Source organism: Nelusetta ayraudi, unplaced genomic scaffold, assembly GCF_046127955.1.
Source record: "Nelusetta ayraudi isolate G7.1 ecotype Tasmania unplaced genomic scaffold, CSIRO-AGI_Nayr_v1 ptg000048l, whole genome shotgun sequence".
Lineage (NCBI taxonomy): Eukaryota > Metazoa > Chordata > Actinopteri > Tetraodontiformes > Monacanthidae > Nelusetta > Nelusetta ayraudi.
In genome coordinates this window covers 15,632,064-15,649,824 of record NW_027466098.1, presented here as the reverse complement: position 1 = coordinate 15,649,824, position 17,761 = coordinate 15,632,064, and the positions used below count along the sequence as shown (strand labels likewise).

The 17,761-nt window shown below is 48.4% G+C and overlaps 1 protein-coding gene across 2 annotated transcripts in view; it reads right to left on the bottom strand.

Annotated features, from left to right (window-relative positions):
- The window catches only part of cdon (cell adhesion associated, oncogene regulated), a 32,689-nt gene extending 22,854 nt beyond the window's left edge, over positions 1–9,835 (bottom strand). Inside the window, exon 1 of one of the 2 annotated variants that reach the window (XM_076036685.1) lies at positions 9,371–9,835. The gene's annotated coding sequence lies outside the window, so the exon portion shown is untranslated. The remainder of the gene's footprint in view (positions 1–9,370) is intronic. The other variant, XM_076036686.1, reaches the window with a different exon arrangement.
- Between the last annotated feature and the right edge of the window lie 7,926 nt (positions 9,836–17,761).

The following is a 17,761-nucleotide window of genomic DNA, read 5'->3' as shown; positions in this document are numbered from 1 at the left end:
CTTAAAAAAAAGAAAAAGTGGAAAATTGCTCTGTGGTTATTTGTTGAAATTGATTTTTATGCAGCATTCATTTCACAAACTGAGGACGGGAGATTTTTTTAGTAAGTCAGCAAACAAAAAAAAACAAAAACCCACAGAGTATTGAGGCTGATGAAACAGAACATGGCCTGTATGCATGTGGAGCCTATCCACAAGTCTAATCTCCTCCCATTCAATTTTTGGTCCCGAGACAGAAGATAGGGACAATGGATGAGCGTCTCTTGGAGTCTGCCAAGACTGACTGATGATTCAGCTCAGCGACATTCACCTCCAGAGAAGAGACTCCTCCAGGGAACTATTATGGGCTTCATCTTCATCTTCTTCTTCTTCTATGGTCTTGGTGAGCCCAGCGAGGCAGCCTGGGGCCACAGAGGAAACTAATGAGTGGAAACACTGGGCCTCAAGTATGGCCTAACTCTGTCTGATTAAGGACTGAGACATTATTAAAAAAAAAAAAAAAAAAAAGAAGAAGTGGGGCAGGGGGGAAGAAAGAGAGAGAGAGAGAGAGATGATTTGGAATCAAATATGGGGGGTTGGAAGACGAGAAGAGAGATAAGAACACGTCTGCCCCTGTCTGACATCTTGTAAAAAGTTAACGCGAGTGTCCTCCGTAAATCACCCGAGGCTCAGCGAGCGAGGGGAGTCGGAGAGACAGACGAGGAGCGGCGTCGCCGAGGACGGAGCGCTTTGTCTCTCGGCGCGCATGTGTGCCTGTGGGAGGACGCAGCGGCATTAGCGGGTCCGGGAGGTGCCGGGGTGACGGCGGGGCCGAGCGGGTCCCAGAGCCCCCAGAGATGCTGCGGCCCTGACGACGACGACAACAACGTGGGATCAGACCGAATGAGAGTGAAAGAAGAGGCCCCCGGGGATCAGACAGTCACATCCCACAAAGCCGTGTTTACCGAGCACACACACACACACACACACACACACACACACACACACACACACACACACACACACACACACACACACACACACACACACACAAGCATCTCATCTCACAAAAAAAAAAACAACCCTCCTCCTCCTCCTCCTCCTCCTCCTCGAGTGGCCAGGCAGGGACCTGTGAGACGGCGCTAATTCCACCCTGGGGCTCATTTGGCCGAGGAGCCGAGGGAGGGAAGAGGAGCCTCGGAGCTGGACAAGCGGGACTGAATGGTACAGTATGCAAGAGAGAGTGTTAATTGGAGATTGTTCTGCGACGTCTTGTTTGTTCTCCTGGGAATCTGGAGGCGGGGCGGCGGGAGGGGGGGGGGGGCGGGGAGCGGCGCCCGTTTCCCAACGACACCAACAAACGGGATTAGCCGAGAGGGCGAAACTCAATAGCGGCCCTCGGACGCTGGAATCAGACCCCCGGGTGTCGCTGCCATACAAGGCCACCTCTAAACCTTTTTTTTTTTACTTTTTTTTTTCTCTCTCTTACGGCCAGCGCATGTAACTAACAACCGGCCTCCATTGTGGCAGCTCGCCGGGCCCTTCCGGCTGATTTCACAGGCCTTTCAGGCCCGCCGGGGGAACGTCTGCTAGACGAAAAAGGTAATTCTAATGGAAAGGAGGAATGCACAAGAAGGGCCGTTTGCCCGCGGGGTGTTATAACACTGATCTCCAACATGTGCCAAGAGTCTGATTCATCACGCCAAGCAGGAGGAGGTGGAGGAGGAGGAGTAGGAGGAGTAGGAGGAGGAGGGGGAAAAAGCAAAAAAAAACAAAAAAAAAACAGAGGAACTGGGGATTGTGCAGCTGTGGCACCGAAAGCAAAGGGGCCACTGATCCACATTCCTCATTATCAGCCTTGATTAGAGGGATGATGGGAAAAACGCATGGATCCGCAGGGAGGGGAGACCTTATCAAGGTTGCCAAACGCCTTGAAAGCGTCCGACGTCCACCGTCGGGGGAGTCGAGACACTATCTGTTTCTTGTTTTTTCTCTCACTCTCTCCTCATGGCCCACTGTTGTGCGGGCTATGAAATATGGGCATGCGGTGATCAGATCCAGCTGTCCCCCCTCCCCCCTCCCCCCCACTCACCCCTTCTCCCTCCTGCACAGCCTCTCCCCCTACACTTCTCCTGGGTTCCATCACTGCCTTGCGTCTCTCCAGCAACGAGCGGGCCCGAGAGGCAGACAACAGTTTCTGTTCAGTCTCCCCCCACTGAGAGGTGGCTGGCTGCCGACCAAAAGCACTCTCCGAACTACAACATGCGTTAAATAATGTTATTTCAAACACACGGAGCAAAAACACACCGACAAGGCGCCCAAATACATGCGAGTGAGAAACACAGTTTTTTTTTTTTTTTGCAGTCTGTATAAAGAAGAAGAAAAAAAAGAAAAAAACTCTGATCGTCGCTTTGTTTTTCACTTGATAGGCGTGAGAAAGAAAGTACACGCGGGAGTATTTTCATTTCTCACCATGACAATTTGACTAATTGGTTGTGTATTGTGGAGACGGAGGGGCTGCAAGATCCCTGCGAAAGTTTGAAAGCGAAAGCTCCGCAACCGGCCGCTGGAACAAAAACAAACACTTTTTTTTGGGGGGGGGGGGGGGGGGTAAAATAAAAAAGGGGTTAAAACATAATTGGTCTTTAACGTGAGTTCAACAAATCTCTTGAACAAATCCAAACAAACAAACCGGCAGCGCCTCTGTATACACGTTTTTGAGGACACCAAGATAAATACACAGGGCCCAAAACGAGCGCGTAAAAAGAGTTTATTTAGTTTGTCTAAATGTTTATCCGTCTCGTCGTGTTAACACTCGGCGCTTGTCGCCAGGCCAAGCGAGTGATCACACGCGCCACACAACACAAGTCCGGAGCTCCGCTCGTCCAGATGAGACGTTTCATTTTCCCCTTTTCTGGCTCCACGGGTCGGATCGCGTAAAAAAAACTCCTCAACCGTGTGCGTTTTTCAGTTCGGCGCGGCGCTGAGCGGGTGGGGGCGGAGCTTTAGAAGCACACAAGTGTTTCACAGAGCGAGGCCAAGAGAAACAGCGGCTAACGACAACAACAGAGCGCAGCGGATGACACACAAACCCAGTAGCGAGGCGAGCGCTAGTGACTGCCGGCCGCATTTGTTTTACTTGATCAAAGCCGTGGGGGCGGGGGGGGGGACGCGCTTCCACCCGCCGCCACGCCAGAATCAAAACATCCCGCGGCGCGTGAAGCATCCGCTCGGGATAAACTCTTCCAGGACGGCGGCGAAGGGCCGAGGCGACCGTGTGTTTTCGCCCCGTTTCGACTTCACTTCCTCCGCCGCCGCCGCCGCCTTTGAAGCCCGGCTAGAAATAAGGGCTTCCATTCCTCCCTCAGGGGCCGCGTCTTGAAAAGAGGGGCCCGAAATGGCACCCGCAACCACAGTCAGCGGCGGCGGCGGCGGCCGTTACCCACACGGCCTCACACCCGGTGGAGAAAACAGACCTTCAAACAAGTAGCCTGTTTGTCAGCCGGGAGGGGAGTGGGAAGGGGGTGGCAGGCCAGCCACCGCTTTTTCGCCTTAATATAGTCCTCCCCGCGTGCTCGGCACAGGCAGTTTTAACAGCGCGCGCATTCTGGTCGGCGGAGAAAACCCCACGTCACGTGTGACTTATTGGGCCAACGTTTGAAATAGAAAGTTGCGGCCGCTCGCGGGGTCGCTCCGAGAGGAGGAGTCGGCGACTGGGCTGGCCGACGACGGGCCAGCGCAGTGGCGGGCGTGTTCAGCAGTTCAGTCGGGTCGCTTACAGGAAGGCGGAGAGGAAGGGAGAGGGAGAGGGAGAGGGAGAGGGGGGGGAAGGAGAAGAAATGAATCTTGCATAGGAAGAAGCCGAGGATGCAGAAAATGCACGCTTTGGGGTATTTCGCTGAGAGAGCCGTCGTCAGCCGTGGAGTTCAGAGGTTCGACTGCGCCGAATCTTCTTCCAGCAGGCCGGAGGAGCCATTAGAAACACCGCGCTACAAGCCAAGGCTGCGGAACAACGGCTCTCATCACGCACTGGCCGCTCGAACTCGTGCTCGATGCCACGCCGACCCCCTCCTCGGGAACTTACTGTTCTCTCTCTCACTCTCTCTCAGACATGTGCTGTTCTGCGTCATGTTGGAAGCACATTGACTGCATCACGGCTGGCCGAGACAAAAGAAAACAACAAAAAAAGCACCTTTAAGTCATTAACAGCAAGCCTTTATTTTGCACCGGCGTAATAAAAGGCATCTCCAGAGAGAAGGAAACTTCAAACCCGTTAGACAGTAAAAGTGCTTGTTGTTGTCTTCAAACGCCTCAGGACTGATTTAAGTTTTGGGGTTTTTTGCAGTCCATTGAAGTCGTTTTGGGTTTTTTTAAGCAAGCCGACCAATGACAAAAGGTTCCGGGCTGGGATCTCATGATCACCTTTTTTTCCCACATCTCTCCATCAAACACATTCTTCCTTTATCACACAATACTAGTTAAAAATTTTTCCTCTCCTCAAATGCTGACATTGTTGATTCTGTGACTTGTAAAGGAGAGAACGGCACCGCAGCCATCGTCCAGGCGGCCTGATGAAGGCATTTTATTTTAGTCAACAGCTGGAACTGCAGGAACTACAGATTGAAGGTGCAGCAATGAGGGAAGTACTGTAACTGCAATACAATTCCAGGACTTGTAGGTCAATGGAAACAGTGGAAGTGTCAGGTGAGAACTCAGTTGTCCCGATTGGACAGGCACCTGGAAGCTTGCAAGACCAGGCTGGCCAGATGTGCTATAGAAATAGTAGATACATCTCCCTGTCCATGTTGAGCCAATTAGTTGTAAGAAACAAGACAAAAAAGGTAAAAAGGTAAAAAGGTAAAAAATAATATTTGATTTTGCTTTAACAAGCCACTATTGATCAACAATACCAGCATAGTGTTTTTTTTTTATCTTTCATGCAAAGTGTCATGTGCAGCCATGCTTTACATTCTGTTTTGATATTGAGAACGCAGGCGAATACATATCAGGCTGAGCCAATATTTCCATGACATTAACAGCAAACAAGCCCCCACTGGGAGAAGAAGCAGACCTCCTCGGGCTGCCCATCTCCAGCCAGCGCTGCTTTGCCCCGCCGCCTTTTCAGTGGCTGCCTGGAACATCTGTTTCTGCTGCTCCAAAAAAAAAAAAAAAAAACAGTTTGTTTGTCTTAACAATTAAGCACTGATGTTTCTCATTTGATTTCTGCAGTCTCTCGAAAGCCATTATCCAGTTTAAGGTCTTCTAAGGTTTTGAATTTTCAGAAACCCGAGACGCGCGTCCGCTGAAAGCTGATGTATACGGCCGAGCTACAGTGAGCTCACCTTTGACATTTTGAGAGAGGCCGTACCAGAGGAAGCACGCGGCCTATCTGTAACCTGCTGGAGTAACATGCTTGCATAGTAAGGCGAGTTAGTGCCCGGGCGACGCGGATCATCTGTCAAGCGGAGCGAAGGGAGGGTGTGAGGGGGTGCGGGGGGGGGGGTGGTGGGGGGGGGGTAACGTAGAAACATGGAAGGTGGGGGTTGCACTGGGAGACGCGCGAGTTGCCTGGTTAAAAATAATGACTCCGCGCTCGAGGCAGATAAGAGGTGCTACCACCGACAGTTTAGTATAAACACACGTGACAAATTCAGCTACCTCGACGGCTACCTTAACGAAGCTTTGCGTTATCCAGCTGCTCCACTCGCAGCTATTCCCTTAAACGATTTTCAAGAGGCAAACTCTGACAAGAACCCTCGCTCTTTTTTTTTTCCCCCCGCAGACTGCCCATCTTTCCCAGTGACCCCTTTTGCTCATGGCTGCTGGGTGTTGTCAATCAGCACCCCTCGCGGCTCCTTGAACATGGGGGCTCTCTGGCACGCTGCCCAAAACTCCCGTCTGTCCATCTAATGAGGCCTGAGCTCCGGGTCTGTCCTTGATGAATGGGAGTCGAAGTTCTAAAAGTGAAAGAAAATGAGGAGAAGGAAATTCTGCAGTATGACTCAATCGCTGAACAACGAGAGTCAAAGAGGGATGTGTGTCAAGGGTTTGAAAACCAGGCTGCTTTTGTCTTGGGAATAGTGTCAAAACTCAACTACACAACAGCTTACTAAGTCCCGTTTTGGAAGACTGAGAGGCTGAAATGGAAAGTGATGAGAGGTTTGGACGGGTGTCATTTTGAAATGACGATGGGCGTAAACTTTTTTTTTTCTCAGGCAATGAAACAACAGGTTGCCGTGTGTTACTGTTGCAGTCAAGGAGCTCTAGACCTGCGTCTTTCATCTGACAAAAGTTTGCTTCATAGATACACAAGCGTGTTGTGGTCCAAACATGGAATCATACGGAATGCTAGCAACTGGAAGCATTAAGAAAACTACACTGGACACACCCCTTAGGGAACTCTGAGTGACAGACGAGAACCGCTGCTTCAGCCAACCACTGAGACACACCCGCTAATCGACAGTCACTGCTTCAACCACAAAAAATTCTTTAACTTTTTTTTAGACAAGCAAAGACAAATTTTACGCATCTGTTGTTTTTCATAGTCAAATTCCGCTCATTTATATAATAAAAAAAAAGAAATACAGAAACCTACCAGAACCCACCAGTCCAGCCGTGTTTCAACCCGACAAAAGAAAAACTTGAAGGAAGACCTTTCAGTTCCAACAAGGTTTAAGGTGAACTGGATGTCAAAAGCATCAGAAAAGCCATTCAATAAGTTATATTGTATTTTATGTGATCACTGTCAAATCAGGCCTGCTGCTTTTCAGCAATCAGCCGCTCCTGGTTGGAGCCTATGTGGTCCTGTGATTAGAATAGATCAGAAAAATCAAGAGAGCCATTATAAGAGCAGGGGCTGGTATCATTACCCATGCTTACGTTCAAATTGCCCACTTAACATAGTTCCCGCACTGCAACATGTGTTTATCATTAGCCAGCACTCTAATGGCTCAAACATTATTAGAACTTGCTTAATGGCGTAGTTGTGCTTTGTTTGGGTCGGCCTGATAAGAGCCGCGACACTAATGGTTTATTAATATCCTTACAAGTTACAAAACCCATGGAAATGTGTAGAAAGTGTCCCCTCTGTTGAAAACTCTTGAGAAAATCCCCACTTCAGAGTCAAATCCTCTTAATGATTCACCGGGTTTTATGGCTGTTTCTTACTATTCCAGACTTTACACACTGAATAACTTGAAGCCATGTTCAAATTTCACGGAGAGAGGAGGGGGGATGTGGGATAAAATTAAAACAACACAGAAAAAAAAAAGACGTGGCCGTCCGAATTAAAACCTCCTTGCAAAAAGCCAAAAAAAAGCGCTGCAGGAATCCGTATCACAATCTGTATCACAACCTGAGGATTTCCTGCTTTAAACGCCATCAGTGTGGAAGCCACAACACAAAGAGTAAATCTCTCTACCCCTCCTGTCAAAAGCTCACCCGATATTAGGGAGCAGTGAAAAGACCTGAAAGGCATCGGAAGTGTCTTCTTGTCCCCCCACTGATGCAACAATGCACAAGCAACTGTTTGAACTTGAAGTGTTTTATCGGTGAGCAACCATGTGTGTCCCACCAACTGGATGTCATGCATTTGGGGGGAGGGGGGTGAGGGGAGCCTCCGGACTTTGTTCTCCACAACTTTTAAGTGTTCAGTTTCTCAGAATTACCCCCATGTAAGGGAGGTCAGGACAAAGCCCCCGATGATAGGGGGTGAGCAGCAGATTAAGGAAATTATTGAAGGGGGATCAGGGGGAGAACTTGTCTCATCAGCCAAATCATCATAATCACTGTCTGTGTGTAAACCGTATAGTTGAGCTCTGCCACCTCAGCAAAACGCTTTAGAGTACCAGCATTACAAGCGACAAATAAAATAACTTCACTAACCTCTGTTGAAACAAGAGAAATTTCATCTCTTAACTTCAACAAGTTGGAAGCGTCCATGAAGTAAGCATTCCTGCAGGTGACGGCACAATAAGGCCCAAGTCGGCATACACAACAACGCTGTTATAATGTGTGGAGATTAAATCAGCTGTTTTGTTTTTTTGGCAGATTTCATATACGAAAACCATTCATTCCATATCACCGCCTCTCTGCAGACGAAACATGTGAAATGCAACTTTTATCATTTTATTAAAAGCAACTTTGTTGTTTTGAACAGTCCATGTTTATACATGTGCACAATTCTCTCTTTTCTAACTTTTGCGTACGGGACATTTATTTTGTTAGATTCTGAGGTTCTTCCTAAGTAAGAAGCAAAAAGAGTAAATCACAGCCCCCGATCAGTAAACAATGACACCTTAAGTCAAGCAGGCAGGTACAGTTGCTTTGTGTTGAATGCTTGGCACAGAAACTTGGGCACCTGCCAGAAAGGCTACACTAACACTGACTTACCAAACCAACATTTATGACACCCTCTGGGAATTCATTCCCAACAAAAAAGGGATCTGTGTCTTTAGAGAGAGAGAGAGAGAGAGAGACGCATAAAAAAAGAAAAAGAAAAAAAAGAAGTACAACTTCAAATATTGGCTGAGGCCGCCGTGATTTTGTACAGTGGTGAATGTGGCTCCTGAAGCAACGCCATAATAAAAGTATAACTTTGGAACAAAGTGATATTTGACATGCCACCACTAGTCCATTTTCGCCTTTTATAACTATGACACCAATGTGTCAATGGAGAAACATATTTGCCATTTCTAAAAGCGCTCTTTCATCTTGCAGAGCGGAGAAGAGGAGGAGAAAAAATAAAAGCAGCCCTCAGGCCATTTATTTCCGTCAGGTGTTGTTTTGCTGCTTTTTGATGTTGCACACTTGTCTAGTAAACACGTAGGTATGTAGATTTTTGACATTTACTTGATTTAGAGTCCACATAAATGTCTTACACTTAAACATTGAACAGTGGTGGCAATCAGATTGTTATGGGGTTGAAATAATTTTTGTTTTGTTTTGTTTTGTTTTATATATATATATATATATATATATATATATATATATATATATATATATATATTTAATGCTGCTGCCGTAACTAAACTTCTGGCTCTCCGAACACGGGCGCCCCCGTCCACAGACACGGAGCCACCCGGAGCCGAGCCGAGCCGAGCTGAGCCTCCTCTCTCAGCCCGCTACGAAGTTAGAACAACGTGGTGCTGTTTGGATAAAAGATTACGCCGGCATTGTAAAGCTCTTGGCCTATTTCAATGTCACGTTTCCCTTTTGTTGTTCCCCGAAGAAGCGCAGCTGGTGTTGGAGCGCAAACAAACCCAAGAATTTCCCCCCCGAGCCTCGTACCCGGCGAGGGAGACCCGCGCCAGCCAGCCGGCCGACCGGCCGGCGAGGGTCTCCCTCCGCCCTGGTCTATACCTCCGTCCCTCCCCCGCCGTCGCTCCGTCCTTACCTCTGGCACAGGAGGGCAAAAGCTGCGAGCCTTCTGGTGAATTAACAGCAAAACACATTCTTCAACAGGCAAATCCGTACGGGGCCCTCCATTAGACACGGGCTCAAAGTGCGCGACGACGGGAGGAACATGGGGGAAAACAGCCGGAGTTGGGAGGCGGGCGGAGGGACTTTTCGGAGCACGGGGAGCGGCGCGGGCTGCGCGGCCAAGGTGCGACAGCCGTCCCCCGGTGTCTTCCTCTCTCTCTCTCAAAGGAGCGCTACGTTTCCGGCGCCTTCACACCGCACTCGCTCTCGGCGTGTGTCTTATAAGTCCGTGTATCGTGAGTCGTCCCGCAGCACTCGGCGTCTCGTCTCACTACAGCCGCCTCCTCCTCCACACACGCATCTTTGAAGGCGAAGCGTCGAGCTGCTCAGCAAATCATGGCAGCGGCGGCGAGGGCTGGCTGCCTCGTCAGACCAGGAATGTCCCAGCCCCACGGCCCAGGACGGCTCCTGCAGGAGGGGAGGGACGGAGCAGAGGAGGAGGAGGAGGAGGAGGAGGGTGTTACTCATGTATACTGTGCATTAACAAGTTTTACAATCTCTGCGAGAGGAGTAAGAAGGAAGAAGAGAATGGCAAGTCAGGGATAAACTTCCTCCTCCTCGGTGCACACTTTCTTTCTTTCTTTCTTTCTTTTTATTAGACGTGGAGACACCTATCAAGGTGTCAGTAGACACATGAACACATTGTAAATGATAGGCAAATGAGATATTCAACAGGTGAATATTTAAATTAATTTCGTAACTACCAACGTTGTAAAAGCGTCACTGGTGCGTTTTTGTTAAAGGATAAATCTACTAGAACATAAACAGACCAAGTAAACCTTGTAAACAAGCACTGCTTTATGTCCCAGGACATCCATAAGAGAATTTTAGTTCCACATTTTCTTCATTTCAAACTTAAAAGGTACTGCTTTCTACTTTCTTATGTCATACACACTTTTCAAGTTGTGTCATTCTTTCCCCTTTTCAAGATTGTTAGCTTGGAAAACCTGTTACCGAAAGAAATGCCAAGAGGCTAGACGACTCTAGATAGTTGACACCAAATTCCACATGAAAAATAAATAAATCTACTCTGTACCTGTAATAGCTTCACATACTGCACATGCCATCATGCTTCCCAAACAACCTGGTGCTCCATAAAGGCACCTCTCTTTTTTTGTTGTTTATTTTTTCTCTTCCCCGCATTACAGTTTGACTTGTGGACTGAACCCACTCTCACTGGACCAATTGAATTCAATTAAAGTTGTGTGGGAGGGGGCGATGTTTGAAAAGCTAATATGGGTCATTTCTGAAGTCAGACCTGTCGGCCAGACGGGGGTTGAATGTTGGTTGGCTGCGGCTGTATCCTCATCAGAGGGTGAAAAACCTTCACAGACAGACCAGCAGACGGGGGGGAGAAAGAGATACAGTCATCTGTTGTGCATTCGGGGTTATGCGTAAACAGCATCATCGTCTTTGAGGTGCTAATTATGCGGGCAGACGTTGGCCGGGCCGACGGCGGGCCCACCCTGCTTCAGATGGCAGGTGCAGCTCACCATCTGACAGCTGACTTGGATGGAAGGTGCGATCCAAGGCACCCGAGGCCGGGGTCGACCCATAGCGAGGCCCTCGGGCAGCCGGAGCCAAAGCCAACAAACCAGCAAAACCTCTGACACAGGAGGAGAGTAAAAACAACACGGAGGAGGTGGTGACGCTGGAGATGAGACTGATGAAAGACGGTGCCTCATCTCGCAGGAGTTGGACGGTCCCGCTGGCTCCCTTTCTTCTCTATGTAAGTAGGTGTCAGTCACCGCGAGGAGCCGAGCGTTTTCCATCCTCACAGCTTTTTCATGTCAGGCAATGTAGGAGTGAGAAGTCTTGTGTGAGGTGAATTTCATTTAAATGTATTTAAATATATAAATAGAATTCCACGACATCTGGACCAAAACTAAATATTAGCAAAGTGAAATACTAGTGTAATTTTACAGTGCACATATCTTGGTCTGTTTGTCTAAATCATTGCTTTGGGGTTTTGTTGGTGTCATGTTTGTCTGTGACAGCTGATGTGTTTTCTCACTCGGTAAACTCGGCAGACGTGTTCAATTCTTTTGTCTCCCGAAGCGGCTTATTAATCACGTGTAATGATTGTCAGTCAGTGCTTTCGGCCGCTGCGGCCCGTCTTCTTAATACAAATTATTCTGTTTTTCATCCCCGTCTTCTCTCCCAGGGTCAGGAGCTGGTTGGAAGATGGGGACGGAGGCTCCGGGTTCAGAGGGGGGTGAGCAGGGTGATTGGACACAGTCGCATGTGAAAAGGCCAGAGAGCGGCGAGTCGACACAGTCGCATGTGAAAAGGCCAGAGAGCGGCGAGTCCACGGGGAGCAGGGTCCACACACAAAGGGCCTTGCACGGCGGGGGCGGGAGGGCCGATCGGGGAGGAGAGGCCACGCTGGGAACCAAAGCTGACAGGACAGACACTTCTCATCCAGCACGGGGTTCGGCTGTCTCTGGACCCCTGGGGTACATCTGAGCGGTGCTGCCAGCTAGGCGCAGCGGTGACCCACAGCAGCTCCCGCCGCAGCAGAAGAGGCAAACAAAAAAAAAAAAAACAGTGAAATGTTAAGAGCAGCGGTGACCTCTGTCCCACATTTAAGGGATAGGAAGCTCGTTTCAGCCCTCATCAAGTGAATTGCGGTTAATTCGGCTAAAGCGAGATGATTTGGTGACGACCGGTGCTGCACAACAAAGGTTGACTTGCTCGTTCCTTACTCTCTGGCATCACCGTGTTGTGCAGGAGAGCTGCTAACGAGGGCTTTGTGTTGCAAAGGCTGGGTTTGTTTGCACTTGATGCTTGCAGCGTGTTGTCCTTCGCTCAGGGGATAATAAGCCCCCGATCGCCGTCAACAGAGTGTTTATGAGCAGCAGAGCAGCTCTGTGTTGACTCTGCTGGCAGGGGCCTGTGGAACGCCAGGCTGCCAGTGCTATAGGAAAACACTTTCAGATAACAGTAGGGCTGCAAATCAGTGGGCCAGCGAAGCAGAGGTGAAATGTCTGAAATCACCTAGTGAGAAATATTGGTTCAAAGGTGCAAAATGTGACACGATACGCAAAATGCCCCAAAGAGTACAACTTTTATTTAACTGGCAAACAAGATAAAGTGAATCATTGGCAGTGCTCCATTAGTTTTTACAGAACAACGAAAACTTTGTGCAGGCAAAGAAATATATGAACGAGGGTGAGAAAAAATCTCTCTTTTTTATGGCATAGACTGTATGGATTTCCCCTCGGAGGGCCGTATATCTTATGAATTAGACAGGTGCATGCAGTGTGTGCGTGTGTGTGTGCGCGCATGTGCGCGTGTGTGTGTGTGTGCGTGTGTGTGTGTGTGTTAGGGAAAGGCCAAATGCACCCCTTTCCATCTGGTTTTTCCATCATCATTGCGGTGAAATCACATTATCCATCGTTGGTTACGTGGGAATTCCATCAGCATGTAACATCTCACTTATTCACATGTTTCTTCAGATAGTAAAGAAGCATCCTGGATGTCTGCAGTGACCCTCCTCTTCCTCCGGGCATCTTTAAAGCTTCTCTGTCTGTCAGTCTTCCACTCCCTGTGAGAAATGTCTGAACTGTCCAGACTTTACGGGTTGGGTACTTAATAGTTGCCGTGTGCGTGACACTGACTCAATTCTCAAAGTGTCTGCATGTTGTCACAAATGTGCATTTTCCAGCTGAGGTAATTCAAAGCTTAGAAAATGAAGGGCGTGAATGCATATTGCACAGTTGTCATTTGGTTGTGTTTTTAACTATTTGGCTGGATTCCTGCGCTTTTTCTCTTCCATCCTAGCGCAGATGTACAAAAATTTGTGTTGTTTCTGAACTCGTCTCTCCAACAAATGAGCTGGCGCTGATGTGAAGATGTCACGATGCAGGATTCAGGACCTGGTCGTAGTCGTAGTGGGCGCTTGGGGAGCAGAGGAGCAGGAAGAGGCTGAAGTGAAATATCATTCCTGTTTCATGCTGACGTTCCATCCGGTCCCACCGGCTAGTGGCGACCTTGTGATTTATGGCGCAACAGACGCGGAGCAGATCAAAATACATCTGCCCCATGGCTGCAGACTGACTCAGTTATATCAGATTCCTGCCTGCAAGTAGCAGATAGTGTCTGGATTTGAACTCGATTCAATGAATGAATCCCCGCAGACTTCTTAAACCAAACAGATGAATTTTCATTCATTTTTCTCCTCGCGTGCCCACGCAAAAATGTGACCACTGGCTCTCGCGGCTCACTGTGAATGGCATGAAGTGATGTAGAAAATGAGCGAGATGAAAAGGATTAGGAGCCGAGGAGTGTCAGCGCTTATCATCTTCCCGTAGCACTGGAGTGTAGCCATAGAAACAGGAAGTGAGAGGCAAGCGTCCAAGATGGCGGCCGGCTTGTGAATGGGTGCATTCCTCAGCGGCAGGGTGTCCCGGGGGAGGAGGGGCGGGTGAGTGTGTTTACTCTGAAAGAAGGGACTATATAAATAGTAACTGCTGCTGTTTTAAGGACTTCCTGTCACTAGGTATTCCATAAAACAGTAGTTAAATAAACAATCAGTTTCCCATTGGGGGCTGCCTGGTCTATACTGACCCGAGGTCTGCCGCGGGTTCAATCCAGGACCTCGGCATGTGGGTTTTAAAGCCCCCAGACTGGAGTCACGGAGCTGTTACAGGTCACCACACTCTCTTTCACTCGCACACCGTCTGGTCATATAAGCCTCCCCACACACAAAACGAATGCTCAACTCCCCAATCAGTAGGTTTTTTTTTCTTTCGCTTCTCTGCCAAGTAGCAGAGAGTGATTTTCAATCAACTCTCTTCATTGTTTTGCCTCGCAAGCTTAGCAAGTGCTGCTCATCTTTTGTGCACCTACCAGCACGAGGTCTTCCACTTTTATGACTTAAACAGATGGAAGTGTTACGGAAAGCAAAATGTCAAATGAGCCTTAAATCTAGTTTGTGTACTTTTAAACTCAAGGGTTTTTCTTTTAAAATAATGACTGAAGTCTAAATTCAAAGAGCAGGATTGAGTCATTGTGTAAAAACTTGCAGCGTATCTATTCTTGCCAGCAAGCAAGCGATTGTAAGAAAATTGCCTCTTCTTTCACAAAAGCACAACCAAGACAAAAACAGAAGTTCTCAGTATATGTATTTCTATAAAACCAAGCACTCAAACTGTACATTTGATGTGTTGAAACTCCCGCCGTGACTGCAAAATGGACCTAAGGTCAGGCCTCGGCACACACATACAAAAGAGGGTTAGAAAAGATCATGTGTTTCCTAAAATACCTGGTTTTGCGTCGCCACAAACACAGCTGCAAACTCTCCCAACGTCTCTCCCTCAAAATATCTACGCTAGTTGCCACAAACTCAGCTGGAAACCCTCCCAGCTTGTTGTTCAAAATATCCAGTTTTGGTGCCACAAAGGCGGCACCCAAGTGTCCCAGTACGGTCGCTAAAATAACCCAGATGTCGGTTGGTCGGCAGAAGTCTCCAACGCTGCCAACCTCGCCATCTAAAGAGCTGGGAAACTGGGCCTTGGACATACATTAAACACTGGCTCCCATGCAGAGAACATACTGAGAGCGTGAAGAACCATGGAGGGTCAACTGTGGTGGCTGGGCCGTGCCGGCTCAAAGATTTGACTCAAAAATTGCCCTTTTCCTCCCTGAAACTGAAGAAAATTCTCAGCAGTCGACGTGGCAACGAGGCACAGGGAGAAGCCTGCAACGTGCAGACAAAACTTCAAATGTTATGTCTGAATATTAAGCAGAAAAACAAATATTTTGGCGCGCCGGCTGCACTCGTCTCCCGGGAGGAGCGTCGGAAGTCTGCAGTGGAGAAGCGGCGGACGAGGAGCGAGAGGTTAAGAAAAGGAACCTCTCATTTCCCTCTCTCGCACTCACACTCTTGGATATAGATGTCAATACCCAAATACACAAACAGCGAGCAGCTGGCAGTGACGAGAAGGACGCCATCCATCATGCAGGCTCCGTTTTAGGTTCAGGCCATGAAGCTGTCAGCGCACATTCCTGAACGCGGCTTTTCCAGCGTGCATCCGTCAACCTCGAGCACAGCGCATGCCCAGAATGTACGGATGTTTAAACTTATCTCCTTTAGGCCCTTTGGAAGTTGCCGGCATTCCCACGTGTGCAGAAACGGAGCTCCCTGGTATCAACCGAGGACCCGCGCCTTACGGTTTGACCCCTCGGAGGATATTTTCCTAACTCTGCAGAAGGTGCGTGTTTGTTTTTGTGCGAGCGGCAGGGTTTTTTTTGGCCCACCGCTCTCTCCAGACTTTATTCCCCCGTGCCCTCATTCGGAAGTAGTATCACTTTTGTTTTGCGCCACTGTCGCACTGGTCAAACACACGATCCGGGAAGATACTATCTGTTCCCCCTTCCGCTTTTTTTTTTTTTTTTTCTTCTTCTTTTTTTTTTCCCTCTCCGGCACGGAACCTTTCAGCCCCCACCAGGGGCCAGACGCACAATCGCTGCAGGATATCACAAGATAATCACTGTGGAGCCACAGGAAAATGTAGCAAGAGTAAACAAAGAAATGAAGTGTGTGTATGTGAGTGTGTGTGTGTGAGAGAGAGAGAGAGAGAGAGAGAGAGAGAGAGAGGGAGAGAGAGAGAGTGCTGGATTGTGTGTACTTGAGTGCAGTGCAGGTTTCTGAGTGCGTGTTGCGTCTCTCGAAAACCGCACTGACTTGCGATGACACCCGCGAACCGGTGCGCAGATATTTCTGTTAATCAAACCCCAGAGGAGTGAATTAAAGCTGAGCTGAGCTGTGCAGGAAAAAATCTCGCACAAATATGACGGGAAGACGTTGATGTCTTCATAGCAGTTCCTGTAACCCCCCCCTCCTCCCAAACTCCTGTAAGTCATGCTATCCCACACAGCTCTGCCTGAACTGCACCCCCTCCCGCCCCAATGCCAGAGAGAAAGGTTAGATCCGTGAACAATCTGCTCCATCCTGCAGGCTGTGCTTCCATAAATCCCAGCTCCCTCGGGGGAAAGACGGAGAGACAGTGCGAGCGGGTAGTGGGATAGAGTTGTCTGAGAGGGCTCCTGTTTCAAATTATCCTTGCCAGACAAAAGTCCCCTTAAAAGTTCTCTTGGTTTCTGCTTCCCATACCCTGCTCTTTTCGGTGAGGACGGACTCACCTAGATGGCTCGAGCGACGGAGGTGATGTGGCTGCGCCTGTGGTCCACCCCGACCTGAGCACCGAGAGACACTTTACAGCTCCGTTAAAGGTGAACACAAAGCCCTCTGTGAAAAGATGTGCATTTCATGGCCTGTACACTCCCACTGTTAATGTCCCGGCGCAGCAGGAGTTTGCTGAGCTACCTCTCATTCCGCCCGTGTGCCTTGATCGTCTGTGGTCGCCGGTGAGAAGTTGTGTATTCAAAACCAAATGGGGCGCAATGCAATGGAGAAAGTCACTTCTGTGTGTCCACACATGAAAAGAAACAGTTGCTTGGTACCTAAAATGAGGAGAATAGCTTTATGGTCCATAATAATTTGGCATGTAGGCCTTGACAATTGACTGTGAAAGTAAACTTTATGTTAAAAGAGAATTCAAAGTGCAGTTTTGGGCCCCCCTGTCACTTGAAGGATGGGCAGATATGTAACTGCAAAAAAAAAAAACACCATGCAAACTTCAAGCATCTGAAACCCAGTATAATGGTAATGAATTATAATAAACAATGACTTTTTCTTCTAGGCATTGCTGGGAACTCATTAGGCAGCTTTACTTAGCTATTGCACAAAATAAAAGTGGAAAATATTAAAGTTCTGCAGACTTTTACCTTTTAACTTTCACACAGCTGCTCACATTGAAAATGTGTCTGGAATGTGTGGAAATGTATTGGCATCAGTTTTAAGGAAGGGGTCAATATTCCTTTTGGGTCATGTTGGATTTACAACCCAATGTACAGTCACTCTGCAGCCACAAAGGAAACTGCACCATTACTTCAATTCATTTGGTTGTGTTTATTAGATAATAAAAACAGGACCACACATTTGAACTGATGAACCGTTTTGTAGACTTTGTGGAGTTCTAGAGACTTTATTCCCAGAACACACACACACTATTTCCTGCCGATGGCTGCGCGTTATTTGGACGGACATCCGGAGTTCATGTGTGAATGGGGATTTTAGCTGCGATGAATTCTCCGAGACGACTCACTGATGGAGTTAATCTCTGCCGTTTTAATCTGGCTCATGGACATTAAGAGCAGGCTCCTTGGCCCAGGTCCCTTTACCTCTGACCCCTCCTGTAATCCGTCCCTCTCCCACCAGCTCATTAAGCCAGGGGGAGTT